Source organism: Anser anser (genome assembly GCF_964211835.1).
Source record: "Anser anser genome assembly, chromosome: 2".
Taxonomy (NCBI): domain Eukaryota; kingdom Metazoa; phylum Chordata; class Aves; order Anseriformes; family Anatidae; genus Anser; species Anser anser.
The window spans coordinates 158,503,721-158,523,785 of NC_139721.1; the positions used below are offsets into that span (position 1 = coordinate 158,503,721).

The window sequence follows — 20,065 nt, forward strand, 5'->3', positions numbered from 1 at the left end:
ATGTTCTGGCTTTTTATTTTTTAATCCTTTACCTACTGACTAATAACCTGGTGACACATTTGTAAAAGATCAGCCTGTGTAAGGTGGCTTATAACATTTGAAGAATATAGGAGAAGCAGCCAGATAAGCATCTGTTGAGCTAAATCCTCATTAAGTACTTTCTGCCCCTGAGCTTCAAAGCAATTCTAAAATAAACCAGGCAGGAATCAGCAGAGCAGGGAAAGAAAAACAATTCTATTTTTAAATGGATAATTGAAATGAGCCACCTCAGGTGGTTTGAAGTGGTTTAACAAAGTCTGATATACAACCCTCCCTCATGCTGGTTACCTACAGCGTAGTCCCACCAACTACCAAAGCGATGAACTAGATGCAACACAGGGCAGTCTCCAGGATGTCTTTGCACCAAACAGCTGAATCTTTAAAGGGGGTTATAAATAAAAACAAATTCATTGCTTGGACTTGCTTTTGAACCTTTCCTCACCTGGTTTCTTATGAATTCTTTGTAAAAAATGAGCCTCAGCTCCTGCCTCCAAACACAAACCCCTAGTGTAGCTTGAGAGATGCCAAAGTAGAGAAAGCCATGGGGAGGGAAGAAGGGTACATATCTCTTCTCTGTTAGGCTACTTGGTGGTGGACCAGAACTGCATTTGCTTTAAATTGGAAAGTCTCCACAGACTGGAAGAGGCCAGTAGGGCCCTTGCGATGGAGGCCCAGCAGTGTTACTCAGGCTAATTGGGTGACGGAGCTGCCTGCCCCTACACAGAGCTATCCACTGTACTACAATTTACAGCAGGTCAAAATGCTGACCCCGTGTTCTGGCTTTGCTCTTTTCAAGACCGGACTAAAAATAGAAGCTTACTGCCGCATAAAATGCATCCAAAGACCAAATGTCTGTGATTCCAGAGGATGCAAATTGCCAGGATTTACTCTGTTTGCATTACGCAGTCTGCAGATCCCCAATGCCTTTAATTTGCCTACCTTTCTGAAGTTTTCCCCTTGTGCATTCCACTGTCCACTCTGTCCTAGGTTAATGCAAATGTGGTTTGAATTTATTACTTTTAAAAGTACGAAACCAGCCTGACCCAGCACTGAAACCCATCTGGGATCAGCTCACAGCTCTGCTCCTGACCTGCTGTGCAAGCGTGGCAGATGTCTCAGCTTTTATTTGACACCTTCCCTTTACCAGCGCTGTTGGCTACGATTACAAGCTCTGCAGGACAGAAGCCGTCTCTTACTGGGTTTCAGCATCACATGGGGCCACGACCCCTGATAAGAAACTTGACCAATTCCTGTATTACATAAAATAAATTTTCCAGGCCAGTAAAAGGTGATAGCTGGTTGCATAAGGGTGCAGATGCTCTCCTCAGGTTGAGTAACTCATGCCTTTTTCCTTGGGTCATTTCTCTTTCAGAGACAGCGTTACACAGCTCAGGAAGTAAAAAGCCATTTGGGTTTTCCTCAGACACACAGGAGGATTTGAAAGCAATGTTGGACATTTTGTCTAACGCTTTCTTGAAGAGAAAAATGAGGGCTGTCTATTTTCCATGGGAGAGATTTTGAAGCATTTTCACAGCACATCAGTTGTGAACTTCTTCACAGTCTCACCTGGCCCTACAAGACAAAAGCCTTCAAGTAGTCAAGTAGATTAGGATCATCAAGAGAGTCTAAAGAAGTTACACACTTACTTATTTTGCCGCATTATTAGCTCTTTTGATGCTAGGGAAATGACTTAACCGTGTTTGAAAGACCTTGTTTTGAAAGAGAGAGCTGACACTGCTCACAAGGGAGGACATAGACCTCCCATCCCAAGACTGAGCTCCTTAGCTTTTGTTGGCTACGCCACTGAGTTTAATTAAAACCTGGCTTTATGTTCAATAATTTATGAGGTTTGTCTCCTTCAATTAGTGACACATGAAACCTGAGGAGAAGTCACAAAGCAGAGAAGAGTGCAGTCTAGGAAATAGCATTGCTTCTTTTACTATAGACACAATGAAGCTAAAGATAAATTATAATGTACAAATAATAAGACAATATAAAATTGCAGCTCTTACCAAGCATGCACATATTTACAGCTTTGTTGAGCTTCAGATGGACAGTAGCCTAAGGTAAGTTGCTCTTCGCCATTACAATAACAAATTTGTTCTTTACATCCTTTAGTAGAGCTCTGTAATTTACATATTCTTCTATTTTGCCTTTCTTTCTTTGTTACAAAATCAAATTAACATTTCCTTTATCATTCTGTGTTACAGTCACCACTGTACATACAAGATATATGGGATCACTCTGTGTGAGTTTGTGCATATTCATACAGATATATGCTATTATGATAGGGTTTTTTTTCAGCATTATTATTTTGCAAGCATTAAAATCAGATGCACATTCCTTGTTCCTTAATTTGCATGAATACTTGAAGTCTTACATTTTCTATTAAAATTTACCTCCAGATCATAGAATATTGGCTAATCACCAGACTGCTTGTGTTTTATCAATCGCCTCAACTTGTAACTGCAGATGTGGCTTTTAAGCAGGCTTCAGCCTCAGTACTGGAGTTCGATGCTTTAGCTAAGCCCCTGTGTTTGAAGAGGGAATAGAGTAGTTTGACCCCACTCTAGTCAACGGAAATTTTACAAAATGTAAAATGTCCAGGAATACACAGGAATGGAGAGGTTCCTCCTCAGGACCATGCAGACAAGCTTCTTACAGGACACCTCTGCAAGCCAATGCTCCAAAAGAGTTATGCAGGTGCATATGTGACCTGATCCTGCACACAGGTGAGCTGTTTGCAGTGCCTCTGCGAGGCTGAGTAAGCATATTTTTTAATAAAACCCGTCCTGCTGAAAGCTGTTGTGAATTAATTGGTTTATTCAAGATCTTCCTTAGCTTCTCCTCCAACGGCTTATAATCCTCTTTCACTATGGTTGGAGCTTGAAGTCAGATGAAGATGAATTTCAATTCTTAAAATTAATCCACCTCTGATATGATTGGAGGCTGGCATATGCCTTATGTTCTTGGTGGAGAAGTTACTGTTCAGGCTACTTACCTGAAGTTCTCTTGTTTTCAGGTGTGCTCCTGTCCCCCGGTTTTATTTATATATATACATATTTGCATATCTGTTATCCTGTCTCTCAGCTTCAGGACGTGTCAACCCAAGAAGACAATAAAAGCAAGAAAATAGGGGTTTAAAAGAATAGCATATTCCAGAGCTTGCGTGATAGGACACCCTACTGCAGAAATAATTTTGTGCTATATAGACCCAGTTTAGGAATATGGCCTTATTATAAGGTATCACAGATCGTACTTGCATGGTTTAGCATCTGCATTTGTCTTGAGCCCATATTTTGCATTTAAACCACACAATGCTGGGAATTCACAAGGAGAATGTGGGAAGGGAAGAAATCCCTGTACACGTTCACAGTTCATTATACATTCAAACTTCCTTTGAAAGTTTCTTTCACGGAATAATAAGCTGCCAAGCTTTCCCAGTGCTCCCTGTCTCTGAGGCCAGTGTACAAGTAGTTTCCCAGCAATTATGAAGAAAATGAAGAAGTTACACCAACCCGAAAACTCCAGAATGACCTCTAAAGAAACTCCAAGGTCATACAGGAGGGTCTTTTTGTTGTCCCACCCTTGTTATTCCTAACAGGAGTCTCTTCCTTATTATTTTTTATTTAGATGGGGATGAAGCACAGCAATTATTTCATCACAGGCTACACAGAGTTTACAGTGTGCATGTTAGCAGAGGTCTCTGAAAAGATCATTTATTGTTGATCATACCCAATCGTCAAACAGAAATGTAGGTGCCTCTGGTTTTCAGGGATGCAGTCATGGAGCTCTAAAAATAAACAAGCAAACAAACAAAACAACAACAGGTTATCTAGAGTGGGGCTATTCATTACATGTCGCTTGTCATTTTTTATTTCCTGACCATAGGACTTCATCATTCAGTCAAGAAGCAGGCACGACATGATAAAATTAAGGCACAAGTTACTAGCTGATGTTTCGGTGGCGTGTACCGAATATTATCAGACCAGATACTCCTGCTGTTGCAGAGAACTTACAGAGGTGAGATGTCGGGCATCCCCAGGCTGGTTAGGCTGGGTGGGCCTGGCTTTCTGATGGCTATGAGCATGGGGGGCTGCTCAGGGGGCTTCCTAAGCTGTATCTGCCATATACATGAGCCCCTTCTCTATGCCTGACCTGCTAACTTCTGTCCATCCCCTTCGTCTCCACACAACATCACATGTTCAGTGGTTCCTGAAAAACATAAAAGGTAAATTAATTTCCAAATGAATCCCCAACTTACCATGCCACAACATCAGCTGCAATCAGCAGGCAGCTGCCTTCAGCCAGGTTTAGCTGCCCTGCACGAGAAGCATGCTGCTGAAGAGCTGAGTTTCAGGATTGACACAGCAGTAGGAACCTGCTTCAGCTCTGGAGCTTTGCAGTTGAGAAGTTGAATTCACTCATGATCATACAAACAATTACTCATATAGTTTCATGAAAGAAGTTTTACTTTGTTTCCCAGATGCTGTTCAAGGCAGAAGGACTCTACTGCACCTCCAGAAATTTGCACATGGTGTATTCGCACGAAAAGAGCCGTGTCTTTAATAATGGATACCGACTGATCTCCACTACCAGACATGAACAGTCAAGTGGAAAATATAGTTAGTTGCCCTCATGCAACTGTGTTTCCCCAGAAAGAAAGGAAATAAATCTCAGACATGTAACTTCTCTCTTGTTCTGGAGGGGTGAAAAAGACCTATAGTAAAAAAATAGTTAAAATATTAAATTCAAAAGTCAAAGTAGAGGAACGCTTTTCCATTTGATGAACATGTAGGTGTAGGAAAACAATTACAAGAGGACACATGCAGGTAAGGAATAAAGGAAAGTTCAATGAGGTACAAAGATAGGATATCCTGCAGTATTGCAATCATTTTAAGCAGTGGATGTGGTCAGATTATCTGACACCCATTTACCCCAGGACAGCCCTTGGACCCAACTGGCAAATCAACTGGTAATAGTCTTTGAAAGTGGTTTCTGGACTTGACAGTTCATAGCCTGAACAACTCAGTTCCCTCCATCTCCCCCTATCCATACACACGTAGCAGGAATGGCAGAGCTTGCTCCCTCCCTTCCATGCTCACCTTGGTGCCAAGAGCCTCACCATAGCTGGGTGGAAGCAGAAAATCTTTGTGCAAATCTGTGTCTGAGACGACTCTGAATAGAATAACAATTCTGGGCTTTGTCTGCCAGGGTGCTCGAGGGTCTAACTGAATCCAAAGGCTCTCAGATGCTAATCACAGTCATTCAGCTTGCAGGTTCATATCTGAGCAAGAACCTGAAATTGCTCATTTAGGTGCACAATTAAACTGTCAGTCACAGAGGATGATTCAGAGGGAGGAAAATGCAAACCTGAAAACCGTATCTCCTAGGGTGCCAGGCGCCTTGCAAAGCAACTTGTCAGAGCAAGAAATCTTGAGAGCTCAGCTGGGGCAAGGCGGTGAGTCTATTGTGGATGGAGGTGCTGTGTTTGACAGTATCAGCCAAGGGCAGAGAGCAGAAAGAGCAGAAATTCCTGCACCAACCTTGAATTCGTTGCTAAGGCTTTGTGCTCCCTCTGCCCGTCGTGCTGGTTTTCATGTGGTGGTAGAGCATGGAACTTAAAAGAGATGTTGTGTCAAACCACAGGCTACCAAATAGCAAAGAGAGCATCCAGCGTGCAGCAAGGCACAGCCGTGTGACTCAGTTCCCTCCTGTTTTTCTGAGCAACTGTTTCATCTAATATTCCACCTTCTCTGTTTCCCCCACCATCTCATTTTGATCTTTTATGTATGACACCCTTTCTGATGATTGATTGGAGCTATTCTTGCTTTATCGAATTAAAGAAGGAAGAAAATACAGCAAGAATTAACCATCACCCCTTGCAGAAGGCTAAAAGAAACTTCCTCTAGGAACATGAGAAAAATAGGTGTGTTAACTCACTAAAATGGGGCATAAGATGTGCTGATTGACAAAGAGCTTTGGTTGTATTTGGTACAACAGTCTTTCATTTTCTGAGCATAGAAATTCAAATATCTCCCAAGCATTAACATTCCTAAATTGATCTATATTTGTCTGTTTGTTGTTGTTTGTGTGGGATGAATTTCCTGAGTCTTTTCATCAATATTTTCTTTTTGTATGTGGTGTTTTTGCAGGTAAGGTACTGGGCATTTCTTTTCACCCTCCCAGAGGCACTGGTTCTGTCAGGAGCTAAGGAACAAACATGTCTGGTTCAATGCTGCTGAAGTCAATCAGAGATCACATGGAGGACTGAAAGCTTCTCCACCTAAAAAAAAAACAAAACAAACAAACAAACAAACAAACAAAAAAACAACAATGGAGATCCAAAACTCCTAAAGTCGAACAGGCTATGGGGTATTCTACAGAGAGGGATTTCTCCTCCTATTATTCAGATAATTGCACAGAGACTTGTGCACAAACGAAAATAAAAAAAATCAAGCAAACAGGAACATTAATCTCCTCTACTGAGGAAGGCCCTGAACCAGAGGAGTATGAATTAGATACCACTGTGTTCAACACAAGGCAGACAGCAATTTATAAAAGCCCACACTACAAGGAGCAGAGTCAAAGAGCCCAAAGTAAGGTCACTCCGCGTGGGTGGTCAGACCTGCCTCTTCTCCTGAACAGCCGGATGATAAGCACAGATGCCTCTTCCTTGTCCCAACTTTTAGAGAGAACAGATTGGGAATCAATAGGGATGACAGCTCCCCATTCTGGGGAGATGGAGAAGGGAGGAGTTTAATTTAAGGATGAAAGCCATACCACACCATGTGCCCTCAAGAAGAGAAAACAGACCTTGGCTCTGCTTGTGTTACTAACAAGTCTAAGATGTAGTTTGACTGGGTGATACAGTTTCACAGTCAGATGGGAAATGATCCTAGGTCTTCCCATCCCAAAGTTCAGGGTAGCCTCCTGGGATGGTTTTCTCTAATGACTGCAAGGAAACATACATTTCACATTTTGACAATCAGCTTTCAAGCATCGCAGTATCTTTTAAGCACCTACAGGAGAAAGTTTTGATCTTTTCAAACTTTTTTTTACATCCAGAATGGGAGGTGGAGGGGGACTAGATGTTGCTGTGTGGCAGGAGAACAACTCATGACCTTCACACTTGTTTGATAGTGCCAATTACTTTCTTTTTTTCCCCTTTAGAATGGCCCCTTATTATACAGTAAATTGTTTCAGAATAACTGGCTAATACATATTTTTCTGGAAATCTTATGAGTAAGTCTCATTTTTTTAAAAGTCAGGCAGGCATTTAAGACTCTGAGTTCCACTGAATTTCAAAAAGATAAGAGACTCCTGAACCACTTCAGCATACTTAAATGCTTAAGTTTAAAGCCTGCTTTATAGCTTTAATTCTACCACTTACATTCCTGGAGTTATACCTTGCTCTGGGAGTATTCAGAGCAAGATACAGCTATAGAAGCAATGAGGAATTATTCTGTACAGATAATTGGGCTGCATGTGTTGAGATTTGTGTGCTTTAAAAAAAAAAAACAACAAAAACATACAAATTGATTACTGACATCAAAGTATTACAAAAATGATCAAGCATAGCAGGAAATACAAAAATCACAGCTTGAATACAGAGAACCCATAAACTGCCAACTATGTAAAAATAACATTATGACATTATTTAAACAATGTAATACCAGAGAGAAAAACTATAGTAACTGCATTTTGACCTTCATCACATATCACTGAATGCAAAAGGAAAGGTTACAGTGTTTGTGTGTTTCACTTCCCCTGATGAAGAAAATCAAAATGTCAGCCAATAACTCAATAAAGTGTACTTCCAGAGAGATATTTTAATAGAATAAATCATTAATTCTTCAAAGTAAAGGGAACTTCAGCTGTAAGAAAGCCATCTGTATTAGTTCTTATTTACTGATGAGCAAGCTGTTTGCTTTTTTGTCACATTGCATCCCCCAAGGTACTGAATGCCAATCAACAGCACTTAATGTCTAAGTTATCTGAATAATGGTCTAAATTTGGCTCAGTAAAAATAATTTAGATATCCAGTAATGACAAGCTGAGAGGTGAGACCTGACAAGAACTAATAATAATTCTGTACAGACCCACACTTTCTTAGTTTAAGATTCAGGGAATTCACTGAGGCAATGGACAAGCATAAAGCAGTCGTAAAGGATGGGCCCCCCCCATGGCCACAGCTACCATCAGCTACCTAAATGTTACGCAACTATTTATTCATCTGGTTATTCCCTCTGCATCCATTTTATCCCATGTGAGATGGGGTAAGCCATGTGAGATGCCTTCAGGAGGTGCATTGGTCTTTCTCCAGTTGGCCACAAGACCACAGACCTGAAATTACATTATATTAGTCCAGTTTATATCCATGATATCGTACTGTAAACTCATAATTGTTTCTACTGTTGTAATTAGTCAATCTTTTCTGCTGATGCTATGGGTAGACCCAGTGGTGCTATTCATGCAGCTGTCCCAGAGCAACCTGACTGATTAAATGTGAAATACTGTAAAGCACAGGGGTTTATGTAGGAGTGTGGCTGTTTCAGGTTTGGGGATCAGCACAGAGAGACAGGATTTATTTATTTATTTTCCACCACCCAGCTGAACTGAAAAGGAAATGGACAGGAAGAAAGAATCATTTGAGCTCATTTTGAAACATTTTGTTTGAACTGAAATTAAATGTTCCATGAATTTGAGGAGATTAACACAATTATTTTTTATGGTCAATTTTCAATTCAAAATGCCATTCTCCAAATCAAATAGCAAAATGTTTTGCTTGGCAAATCTGATTGGAGCACTTTGCTAGTCATGGTTTTCCACATTTTTGAGGCCAGAGATATTTGCTGAATTTGACCAACGCCAGTAGATTTAGTTTCTCTAAACTTTATTTTCCAATAAATATTCTAGTTTACTGAAATATTGTAAGAACTAAAGCCAATGTTTGCAACAATTACAGTTTACACAGAGGGTAACAAAAGCACTAAAAATTGTTTGTGAAGACATAAATCTGCTGTAGTTTCACAGAAGCCAGTGGCTTGGGATAAGTGAAAGAAAAAACAAAGTGGCTCTATGATAATGCTCAGCATTCACTGATGAATGGTAAAGCACAAGCAATGTGCTGTATCTCTGTGTTTCTTCAGGCAGAAAGTGTGAGCAGACCTTTTTGCTCCTACACTTCATTTTCTTGAGGGTTATAAAATTGCAATTTATCTCCAGAATAAACCTACTCTCTGAAAAATGATTTCTTATTCACTTCTTTATACGAGGTATTAATACCTCTTACTAGCTGTCACCTTCAGCCTGCTGAGCAATCAATAATTACGGCTCTCTTTACACATTCAACAATAAGCATCTATAATGAATGGCAGTAGCAAAGGTTGTTATCATTTGAGAACTCCCTATAGAACCAATTTTAAGTATTTTAATTCCATCTGCTCCCTCTCCTTCCTCTGTACAGCAGAGGAACGTTTCTATGGCTGATGGTGATGTGCTGGAATCCAAGCAATGTCTTTCTTGCTATTGATGAGAACTGTCATGGAACAGGAAATATATATCAAATCCTTCCTGAAATACTTTAATGAACACCAGTGCGGGCAATAGGAAAAGGCTCTCCCAGTGCTTTCATAAAGTCATGTAAAGAACATAGAAATGGTGTCTAATTAGACAATTGTCCATGGAGGTTTTTCTAATTAATATCAGTGATTTGCTCAGAATCAGTTAATGCAGTAATTGCTGCCAAGCCTATAAAGACAGAGGGCTTACTGATGGTTTAACAATACATGGGTGATTTTAAAACCTCAGTGAGATTTGAGTCCGTTCCAACTCTCACTGAAATCAAATATTTCCACTGAAAGAAGAGTGGCCATTTGAAATTCAAAGGCTGCAGAAGACGCTGGGTTGCCTAGATTAATGAGGTTCATCCATTCATCTTATTCTGATAAGAGAATTAACTGACTGTGCAGATTTGCTCTGAAGAAGATATCTGACAGTGAGTGTCATTTTATACCATCACCAGTGAAGGTATACAGGTGTCCTGATGCCAACAAGTGAAAACAGAAAAGCTCAATCTTTAAATATAAAATCAGCTCATAAGTATAAAGTAATTAACAGTGCTGTCACGTCATCACAGTCTTTCCTAGCCGGGAAGTGTGTTTTGCAAAATCACATTGTTCTCAGTGACATTTGCACGGGTTATTTTTTGGGACAAAAGTGCATACCATTTTACTTTGTGCTTTGTTCAGTCCCAGTGTTTTCCTATATAGCTCCAAGAAAGATGTTCAGCTGTCTGGCTCATGGAACCTAGTGTGGGGTTTGATCATCCAAAAGCATTCAGGGGTTCCTCCAAAACATACGGGAAAGGCGTGCGCATTTGCCTTAAAAAACACCATGTATCATAGAATAGATTGGGTTGGAAGGGACCTTAAAGAACATCCATCTCCAGCTGCAGCCATGGGCAGGGACCCCTTCCACCGGCCCAGGCCACCCCCAGCCCCATCCAGCCTGGCCTTGGGCACTGCCAGGGATGGGGCAGCCACAGCTCCTCTGAGCAGCCTGGGCCAGGGCCTTACAACCCTCATAATAAAAAAACATCTTTCTAATATCTAATCTAAACATACCCTCCTTCATTTCAAAGCCATTATCCCATGTCCTATCCCTACACCCCCTGACCAAGAGTCCCTCCCCAGCTCTCCTGCAGCCCCCTTTAGGCCCTGGCAGGCCGCTGTGAGGTCTCCCCGGAGCCTTCTCCTCTCCAGGCTGAACAACCCCAACTCCCTCAGCCTGGCTCCACAGCAGAGGTGCTCCAGCCTCTGAGCATCCTCATGGCCTCCTCTGGACTCACCCCAACAGGTCCCTGTCCTTCTGGTGCTGGGCCCCAGAGCTGAGTGCAGGCTCCAGGTGAGGTCTCACGGGAGCAGAGCACAGGGGGACAATCCCCTCCCTGCCCTGCTGCCCACGCTGCTTTTGGTGCAGCCCAGGACACGGTTGGCTTTCTGGGCTGCTGGCGCACATTGCTGGCTCATGTCGAGCTTCTCATCCACCAACACCCCCAAGGTCCTTCTCCTCAGGGCCGCTCTCAATCCGTTCTCTGCCCAGCCTGTACTTGTGCTTGGGATTGCCCCGGCCCAGACACAGAGCTTTGCACTTGGCCTTGTTGAACCTCATGAGGTTTGCCCAGGCCCACCTCTCAGGCCTGCCCAGGTCCCTCTGGGTGGCATCCCTTCCCTCTGGCATGGTGACCGCACCACAAAGCTTGCTGTCATCAGCAAACTTGCTGAGGGTGCACTCAATTTCGCTGTCCATGTCACTGATAAAAGAGCTAAATAGTCCTATACTGAGCCCTGAGGAACACCGCTTGTTACTGATCTCTACCTGGACATTGTGGACATTGACCACAACTCTTTGACTGTGACCATCCAGCCAATTCCTTACCCACCAGGTGGGCCACCCATCAAATGCAGGTCTCTCCAATTTAGAGATGAGATCATGAGGACAGTGTCAAATGTTTTGCAAAAGTCTAGGTAGACGCTGTCAATTGCTCTCCCCCTATCCACCAATGCTGTAACTCTGTTGTAGAAGGCCACCAGATTTGTCAGGCATGATCTGCCCTTAGTGAAGCTATGCTAGTGTCACCAATCACCTCCTTATTTTCCATGTGCCTTAGCATAGTTTCCAGGAGGATTTGCTGCATGATCTTGCCAGGCACAGAGGTAAGACTGACTGGCCTGTAGTTCCCCATGTCTATCTTTTTTTCCCTTTTTGAAAATGTGGGTTATGTTTCCCCTCTTCCAGTCAGTGGGAACTTCACCTGACTGCCACAACTTCTCAAATATGATGGCTTAGCAACTACATCCACCAGTTCCCTCAGGACCCACAGATGCATCTCATCAGGGTTTGGTATCACTATTTTTCATGTCAGATGGAGCTGATTCTAAATTAAACTTCTAAAGATTTCTATTCAGACAGATGGGAGGAAGAAAACTTACCTTTGTCATCAGAGAATAGCACAGATATAACTATCTATTTTGGCCTTAAACTTGGCCATTTTTTTTCACAGTGAAACTGAGGCACAGTCAAGTGTGAGACTTGGCTATGGGTAAGGGTTTACAGCTGGGGAACCAGCCAGCACTGAGATATCATTGCTACATGGTACAGACACCTTCCAACTTCTGCCCTTGAAGGTGGAGATATTTCCCATTTGCATTTGGTTTCAAACAAAGGTGACAGCTGAGTTTAAAAAAGCATCTCCTATTTAAGTGCTATCCAGGCTGAAACTATGCCTACCTGCAGGGAGGTCTTGGTCTTGGAAGAGACACAATGAAAGAAACAATATGCTTTGCAGTCAAGCCCTAAGTAAAGCAGTAAAAAAGTCATAAAAAGCATCTAGCAAATGACATAATGATGGAAATGAGCTTTTTCTCCAACAACCATACAACTTTTATTGGAAATAACGATAATGGCATTCTTATGCATTTTAAGCATATGTGTAGAGTGACGCATCCAGCAGGTAAGGGCCTTTTATGACCCATTAAGTTAATATATCAGGATAGGAAAATAAAGCTGAAGAACATCATGATGAGGATCAAAATAAGAGCTCTTCCAAGGAGTTCTTTCACCTGAGTCACTGGCCTGTTGGCTTTTCAAATAACATTGACGTGAAGTCAATAGTAAACTTCTGTAAAGAAACACCATCACAGAAGCAGGTTGTGGGGACAGAAATGTCCACTGGCACAATTATGACTACACAGGGTCTGTGGGTCAGCCAATCCTCCACCAAAAGAGCTGAAGCCTTTGGTATTGTTTTCTTGCAACAGCTAAAAACCCCATGTTCAGAAGTACCTATTACTTTTGATTTATATTGCAATAAAATGTGACAGGGTAAAAAGAAAAAAAAAGACATCATTTGTTCACAAAGTTAAAATTGAATACATTTACACTTTCAGAATTAAACATTTCTCTTTTCTCGCCTAAGCTTTAGCATATTTTCTGTAGTGAATTTATGGCTGTAAGATTGCCTTAGCTAAGAATTACTGGAAGTGAAAACTAAAGCTCTCTATCCAGATAGTGCCATGAATAATGTGTGCATGTACTCTTACATACACCCATGTGTGCTGTTGTCAATTTTGGACATTTCAAGATTTATGAAATGTAAAACGCAATCCCCAAATGTTGGCAATTCTCACTGAGAATAAAATTCAAGAGTGAAAATTGTATGTGAATGACAAAAAAAAAAAAAAAAAAAAAAGGAAAGAAAGATCTGTATCAGGGAAATGTTCAGGAAAAAGAAATCATTTACCTCTTAGCTTTTTCTGTGAACTTAGCATTTTTACTCATAGAGGGTCCTTAGAAGTTTTCTCTTTTCTCCTGATAAAAAACGAGAACACACACAATAACAAGACTCATGTAAGGGAAGTTTTCTTCTAAATAAGATTTTCCAAACATCTGTGGTACCCTGTAACCACCCGTTACCTCCTAATCCTTTTGGGGAGCAGAAGTGGTACAACATGCCTAAACCCACATGCTGCAAATGGCTTTCTTGTCACAATCCTGGTTATTAATATAAATATTGTATAACTACAAATAACTATATCAGAATGAAAGATAGCTTTAGTGGGAGCTAAGATGCTTGTACACTGAAAGGTGGTTAAGCAAACCAGATCAAAAAGCTTACCTGGGTGGAGTAAGTGCAGAAGAGACAGCGCTGTGGAGTTAAACTGAGTCAGTTCAAACCGTGCCTCTTCCACAGATATAATCTGTAACCTCAGATAAACAATTTAATTGCTATGTATGTTACACAACTATTTATACATATATCTATATATCTATATATATATTAGCCTAGCTGCTGTCTGTCTATATGTCTACAAGCAGTACTTTTCAAATTGTGAAACGGAGATAGAGACCATTCCTTCCACCCTGGTCCTTCTGGGCCAAAAAAAAAAAATCAAACAAGGGTTCAGGGACGCAGATCCTAGTTAGTTCTGTCTAATTATCTGCGATGCTAAGGTTTGTGGCTTAAATAATCTAGGCCAGAGTCTTGCTGTTATTTCATCTGTATACACTTTGGGCACAGACCTTGGCCAAAGGTGATACCAGAGTAGGAACAAAAACAACAGAAAGGGATTGGCTTCTCTTCTAGATGCTGCCTGTCTATGCTAGCATTGAAAACACCATTGCATAAAGAGAACATGATTCAGTCTGTAGAGTCTGGATGACATGGGGAAATCAGATGGGAAATACCAAGAATGATATTCAAGGAGAAGGCAGTCTGGGCTAAAACAAAGTTACACATCCCAGCTATTCTTGGTCAAATCATAGCGTCTGACAGGAGAGATGTAATACAACCATTTTTGTCTCTTTAAACCAACAGCTTTCAAGTCTCTTTTTCACATGAGCTTTCAACTCTTCTTGGAGAGACAACCAAGAGTTATAAACATGATACGTTTTAAGCAGTTTTTGGTGAGGACGTCAGTTTAGTTGGGACAGTGCTAGTACTATATTTTACAATAAAGTATAATAAAACCATCTGAAACACAGTCCAGTCAATCTGAGTTCTCTTTCAAATACATATACTTCGTAATAAACAGATTATCTATTTTCTTCAAAGATCTATCCATATATATCCCATACATAGCAACAGGTTTTAGGGTGGACTTCAGATCAAATATTCAATCTTTGGGTTCCTATGTTGAATGGAAGAAGTCAAAAATACATATTTAAGTAGCAACATAAGGCCATGGGTGCTTGAGGAATCCCATCTTTCAAACTTAGAAGGTGGAGCATGGCATTTTTTGCAAGTGGAAGAAAGTTAAATATCAAAACAGAGACAAATGCTCCTGCCCCCACATCATAGCCCTCCACCCTGAGCACCACCTCAGCTCCTGCAGCACTGGCCCCTCCTCATGTTCTCAAATCCCAAATCCTGCAGTATCATGGATTTCACATCTAGCCAACATCTTTGATCAGCCCTCTGAAATTATCATAAAGACTTCTAAAATAGGAAGATGCTAAATGCTAGTATCTAGTACTATATATTTTATTCCCAATAGGCCATGACTGCCTGAAATAGCTGCACCCTCCAAGGAAAGCAAACAATTAGCCAGATAGCCATAAGCAGAATTTTGTACTGAATTTTCCATTTCCTGGCCTTGGAGCTCTCTAAATCAGTGATGCTTTCTAATCTGGCCATATCAATGTTTCATGTTCTTAGTAAAACCTCACACTCTCTAAACCTCGGAATAGCTAAATCCAGTTAAGTGGAACAATTCTAAAGAGGATTTCAATGTTTCTTTAAATTTGCTGCTTTTCTTTTCCTTAAACTGGTCCAGTATTTTATGTGAGAGGGAAAGAATACTTGTTTATTAGCAAACAGCTTCTCATGTTAGTTTCTTTTCCTGAATAAAGGATCTCTCTGGTATTATTCATATCGCGTATTTGCCCAGACATACTTTCCACTGTGCTGAACACAACATTAAAGAAGAACGCTTTTTCTTTTTTTTCTCTTATGATATCAGAAGTATATTAATGAAACTCTTTTTGCAGCTTCCTTTGTGAGACACTAATGCATGCTCTTTCCTTATCAGATTGGAACCTCTAGCGGCAGACAAATAATGAAGTGCTTCATGTATAGGACATCTTTTATGCTTACCTATTTGAAGCACTACTATTTTAATTTCCTCAAAAGAGACGAAGAAGTCAGAAACAATCCAAACTAAAAATAAAAAAGATTGTTTTACAAAAAGACCTTCATAGACAGCATAGCAGCTCTAAGAAGATTGTATAGATGATTGGAAGATATCTGTCACTGTTTTGAGCTATGGCATTTAGAGATGACTTTCTCAATAGAAAAAGAAAAAAAATAAAAATGTAAAAACAATTAAAATAAAAATTATAGAGAAACCGTTCCCAGTTCCTACTTAGGGGATGAGTGGACAGCAGATCTGGTCCAGCACCAAGACCTTCTGAGCAAGCAGGACAGAGCCCCACGTGAGCAGCACACTTGAGCACCAGGTTCAAGTATGGGGCAACTGTTGTTCTTGCACTGAAAGAAGAGTTTAGTGGAAACAGAGATAAGAGTGCACTTGGGATTGTGCAGGGTCTCAGTCACATAACAGTTGGACAAAAGAGAGCAGTCCCAGGGAGCAGCACACTGCAGAGCTGAGCTCCACCCAGCAGCATCGTTTCCCCCAGTCATATCTAGGGGAGCAGAGTGAATCCAGGCTTTTTTAACTGTTGTCAAAAAAATCACATTGTTTTGCGAGCAAATTTTAGCCTTAGGAAGAGTGTATAGGAGGGTGTAGGGAAGCATAAGGAGTCTTGTTTAGCAGAGAGGTAATCTTTAATTGTATGAGTGGTGGCGGTGGGGAACACTGGTGAGAAGGGAGCCTAGAGGTGGGTAGGCTGGGCTTTGCTGTGAAAGGCAGCAGCTTCATGCTGCTTTGTGTGAACAAAGCCACATGTCCAATTAATTTAGCACCAGCCCTGCTTGCATACACAGTCCAGAATTTTTACCTGAGATGGAAATAAAGGATTCCACACTCCCCATTGAATGCTAGCGCTCAATTTCTTGTGCTGCCAGTGGACTCAGTTTGTAAGAATGCAAGGTCAAAATGAAGGGTGTGGGCGTATTGCTCCAAGCAAGCGTCAAATGCACTAACCTCCAGAGCATAAAAATGAGAAACCTTGACAAAAAAAAGATTGAAATAGAAGGAGCAGGCTGCAGATAGATTCCACTTTACCTTTACAAATGCAAAGAAATTTCACTGCCATTCATATACAACCAAGAAAATAATACCCAGGTGAGGATCTACATATTTTTTTACACAACTGACAATTTTTACTCTTAGTAGTCTGCTTAAGCTTGACCTTAATTAACATAAAATACATTTCAGGCAAGTGTAGGTGGACAAAGAAAGGGCCTGGGTTAAATTCTAAGTTGTCCATAATAAATACCATCCTGGGGTTCTGCCCTGAGCCATCTGGATGCTGGTTGCTGCTGTTCCTATTTGCAAACATTAACTCAAACGGCTGAACAAAGCAATGCTTCACCAAGGGAAGAAAATGCCAGCAGGAAGACAAGCAGATAAATACGTTATAGTGACAAATGGTTTTCTGGAGTACAATAGTATTTTTTTAAAGCTCTCCTTTCATTTTGAGGTGAGGCAACTGCCAGCCTTCTGACTGTGGCCCCTTCTTGTAGTAACTCGGTGTTCCACACAGGGTTCCCTGTTTCTACCTCTGTCCAGCCAGTTCTGCTGGATAGGCAGTGAACATCATCTACAGTGAAGATGCAGCTGACATAATAGCTTGAGGTGCCCATGGCTGACCCCACTGAGGTGTCACTTCACTAGTTCATCCCACTGTTTCCTGGCTTCCGTTCTAAAAAGGCCACACAGAGAGGAGATTCAGCCCGTGCTACCCTGTGAGGATCTTGTGGAGGGTCCTCTCCATGGTTTCCAAGCCCTGTTTACCCTAACGCAGCAAACCATAGCCCTAAACTAGGTTGTCCAACACCTGGGCATGCTTCTGTATAGTCAGTTCTCCATTTACATGTTGCTTTACTACATCTGTCCTTTGTGGCTCAGGTTGACTCTTTTGACTCTTTTTTTTTTTTTTTTTTTTAAAGGAGTGCTTCCCAAATACGATAAAAATAACTCACAAACTGAGTATGTCTTCCCTCCAGGTCCCCCTCTCTAACAGACAGCAATAGGTCAAGATCCTGCTGCCCAGGACTTCCATCCACCTTTGGGGTCTGGTCTCATCACTCAGGACTTCAATAACTCACTCTTTTGTTCAGGGATGCTGCATGGTGTGCGTTCATAAAGCTCTCCTTTCCCTTTCTTTCAGCAATAGTTTCTCATCTATTTTTTATTGACATTGCAGGACTGCCAAATCTGTTCATTACTTATTTAAGTACCCTTCACAGTGTGATGGCATTCGTCCACTCCTCACTTAAACAATTACCTTGATATCTTTATTGTTTCCTATCTCCAGAGCTGCTTTCACGGTGCTTAACGTGAAACCATCTTCCAGCCACCCCACATAGACTCAGCTTCTTGTCAGAATCAGTGAAGAGACTCTGAACCATAATCTATTCCATTTTTCCCCACAGGTGAAAGATAATCTCTGTCCCTGAAACCCTCACTTATCCAAGACTGCTGTGGTCAAACAGTGTCACTGCTGCCATGAGTAATCCAAGCAATGCCAGAGCTCTGATGTAACTTGCAGAGGGGGCTGTCTGGGCAGAGAAACATTTGTGTCTTTTCTTTTGGCCTCCAATACAAGCCAGGCTGGCCAGAGCACGGAGGTGGCTTCACCACCCATCTCCACCCCCATGGCTCTCCTGCACACCTTTTGCTCCAAATGCCTTTGGTCTTTTGGATTGTATGACGGAATGATAGTCAACGAGTTAGAAATGTACCAATTTCTTTTTAAGGAAACCCCCCAAATGACCTTCACTTTTAACATTTCAGTTTTTCATGCGCATTACCAGGAAATTATCTCCTCTCACTGCACAGGGGTCCTTCACTGTCCTAACTATCCTTTACGCTTTCTTTTGCCTCACTGTGGCAATGCAGAGGCAAGTGCTGCTACAAGACAGCCTGACAAGCTGTCAGGTTTTTAATTCATGCTTATGAGTTGCAAGTGGAGGCTGGAAGCATTATTTCCACAGGCTGGAAAAAACAACAACAACAACAACAACAAAACAGACTAAAATAACACCACGATGATAAACCCTTCACCAGAAGGAGCAGGAAGGGGATTATTTTGGACCAAATATCAGGCCTGACCTTCAGCTTGGCAAACTGCATAAGCCTTTGCCCCCAGCATCGGTTTGTGTGTCAGATGTGCCCAGGGTTGTATATTTCACAGCGTTCAAAGTACCCTCACGTCTCCGTTTGGGCGAGCCTGCCAAACCTCTGCCCACTGTTTTCTTGGAAGCACGAGCAGTTCCAGGGTGAGAAGCAGCTCTCTCTGCCTCCTACAATCAGCCACCTTTTTTCCAAAAATCACCACACTCTTCTTGCTTTTCAGAGCAGATTTGCTCCTCCAGAGGCCATGTGCTCCAGCTTCTCTGGCAGGCAGAGGTCCTGAAAAGCAAGAAGTGGTGTCTGTGGAGTCCAGGCTCCTCCAGATTTGCAGCCTGTATCTCTTGCGGTATCGCACTACAGCACACCACCATGCTGCCCCAGTCTTCCCACCAGCGCCAAGAATGTCAGTACTGGGGTTAATTCTGAGTTACACACTGGCTGGAGAGCCACAATCAGTGCAAATAAAGTATAAAGCTGAGGACTTGCTGTCTGTTTCTCAGAAACCATTAATTTGGTTTGCTCTCCCTCAGCCAGGTGTTGATTTTCACAGCACTTGAAAGAAATTTTCTCTTAAACTTGGTTTCTGTGGGGAAGACTGACAGACAAAAGGACAGATGAACGTATAGCCTTAAGAGACTGAGTTTGCTTAGAGGCAGCTGAAATACCACTTTCATTCCAGACCAGCAATACATTGAATTTACCTGGTTTCAGAGGATGACAAAGTCTGAAATTTCAACACACCTGCACAAACCCGAGTGGAACTCTGCAGTTTTTAATATATTTGGGCATTTTTCCAACCTGTGTGTCAATGTGAAACCCTTCACTACAGTACAGAGGAGGAAGGCAAATTCAGTGAACTCAAAAATGGAAGGAAAATGCCTTCGTGAACATTTAGGCATGACTCAGAGGAAAGCTTTCAAGTTATAAATGACACCGAGTTGCTCAGGAGCTCCTTCATGGCCAGGCAAACATAACAGGGATGTTTCTGATGTATTTATGCTTCTGTGTGCAGAGGTAGGCAACAGGACAGAGAGTGGTCAGTGCCATCCCTACGTTTCACTGATTTCAGCATTTCAATTGCTGCTGCTAAGCTTCTCTTTCCCGAGTCCTCTGCTTCTATCAGCTCTTCTCTGTTAGCCTTTTCTCTGTTGCTGTATCTATATCATCTCTGAATATCAAAACACTGCCCTGTCCTCATTTTCGTG

The 20,065-nt window shown here is 41.7% G+C and overlaps 1 long non-coding RNA gene across 1 annotated transcript; it reads right to left on the reverse strand.

Moving 5' to 3' along the window:
• Positions 1-3,934: 3,934 nt before the first annotated feature.
• On the reverse strand, positions 3,935-13,783 carry LOC310895873. Its single transcript, XR_014581017.1, has 3 exons — positions 13,721-13,783; positions 13,346-13,413; positions 3,935-6,325 (listed from the first exon to the last, which is right to left on the reverse strand). It is a non-coding gene; the product is annotated as an uncharacterized lncRNA (long non-coding RNA).
• Between the last annotated feature and the right edge of the window lie 6,282 nt (positions 13,784-20,065).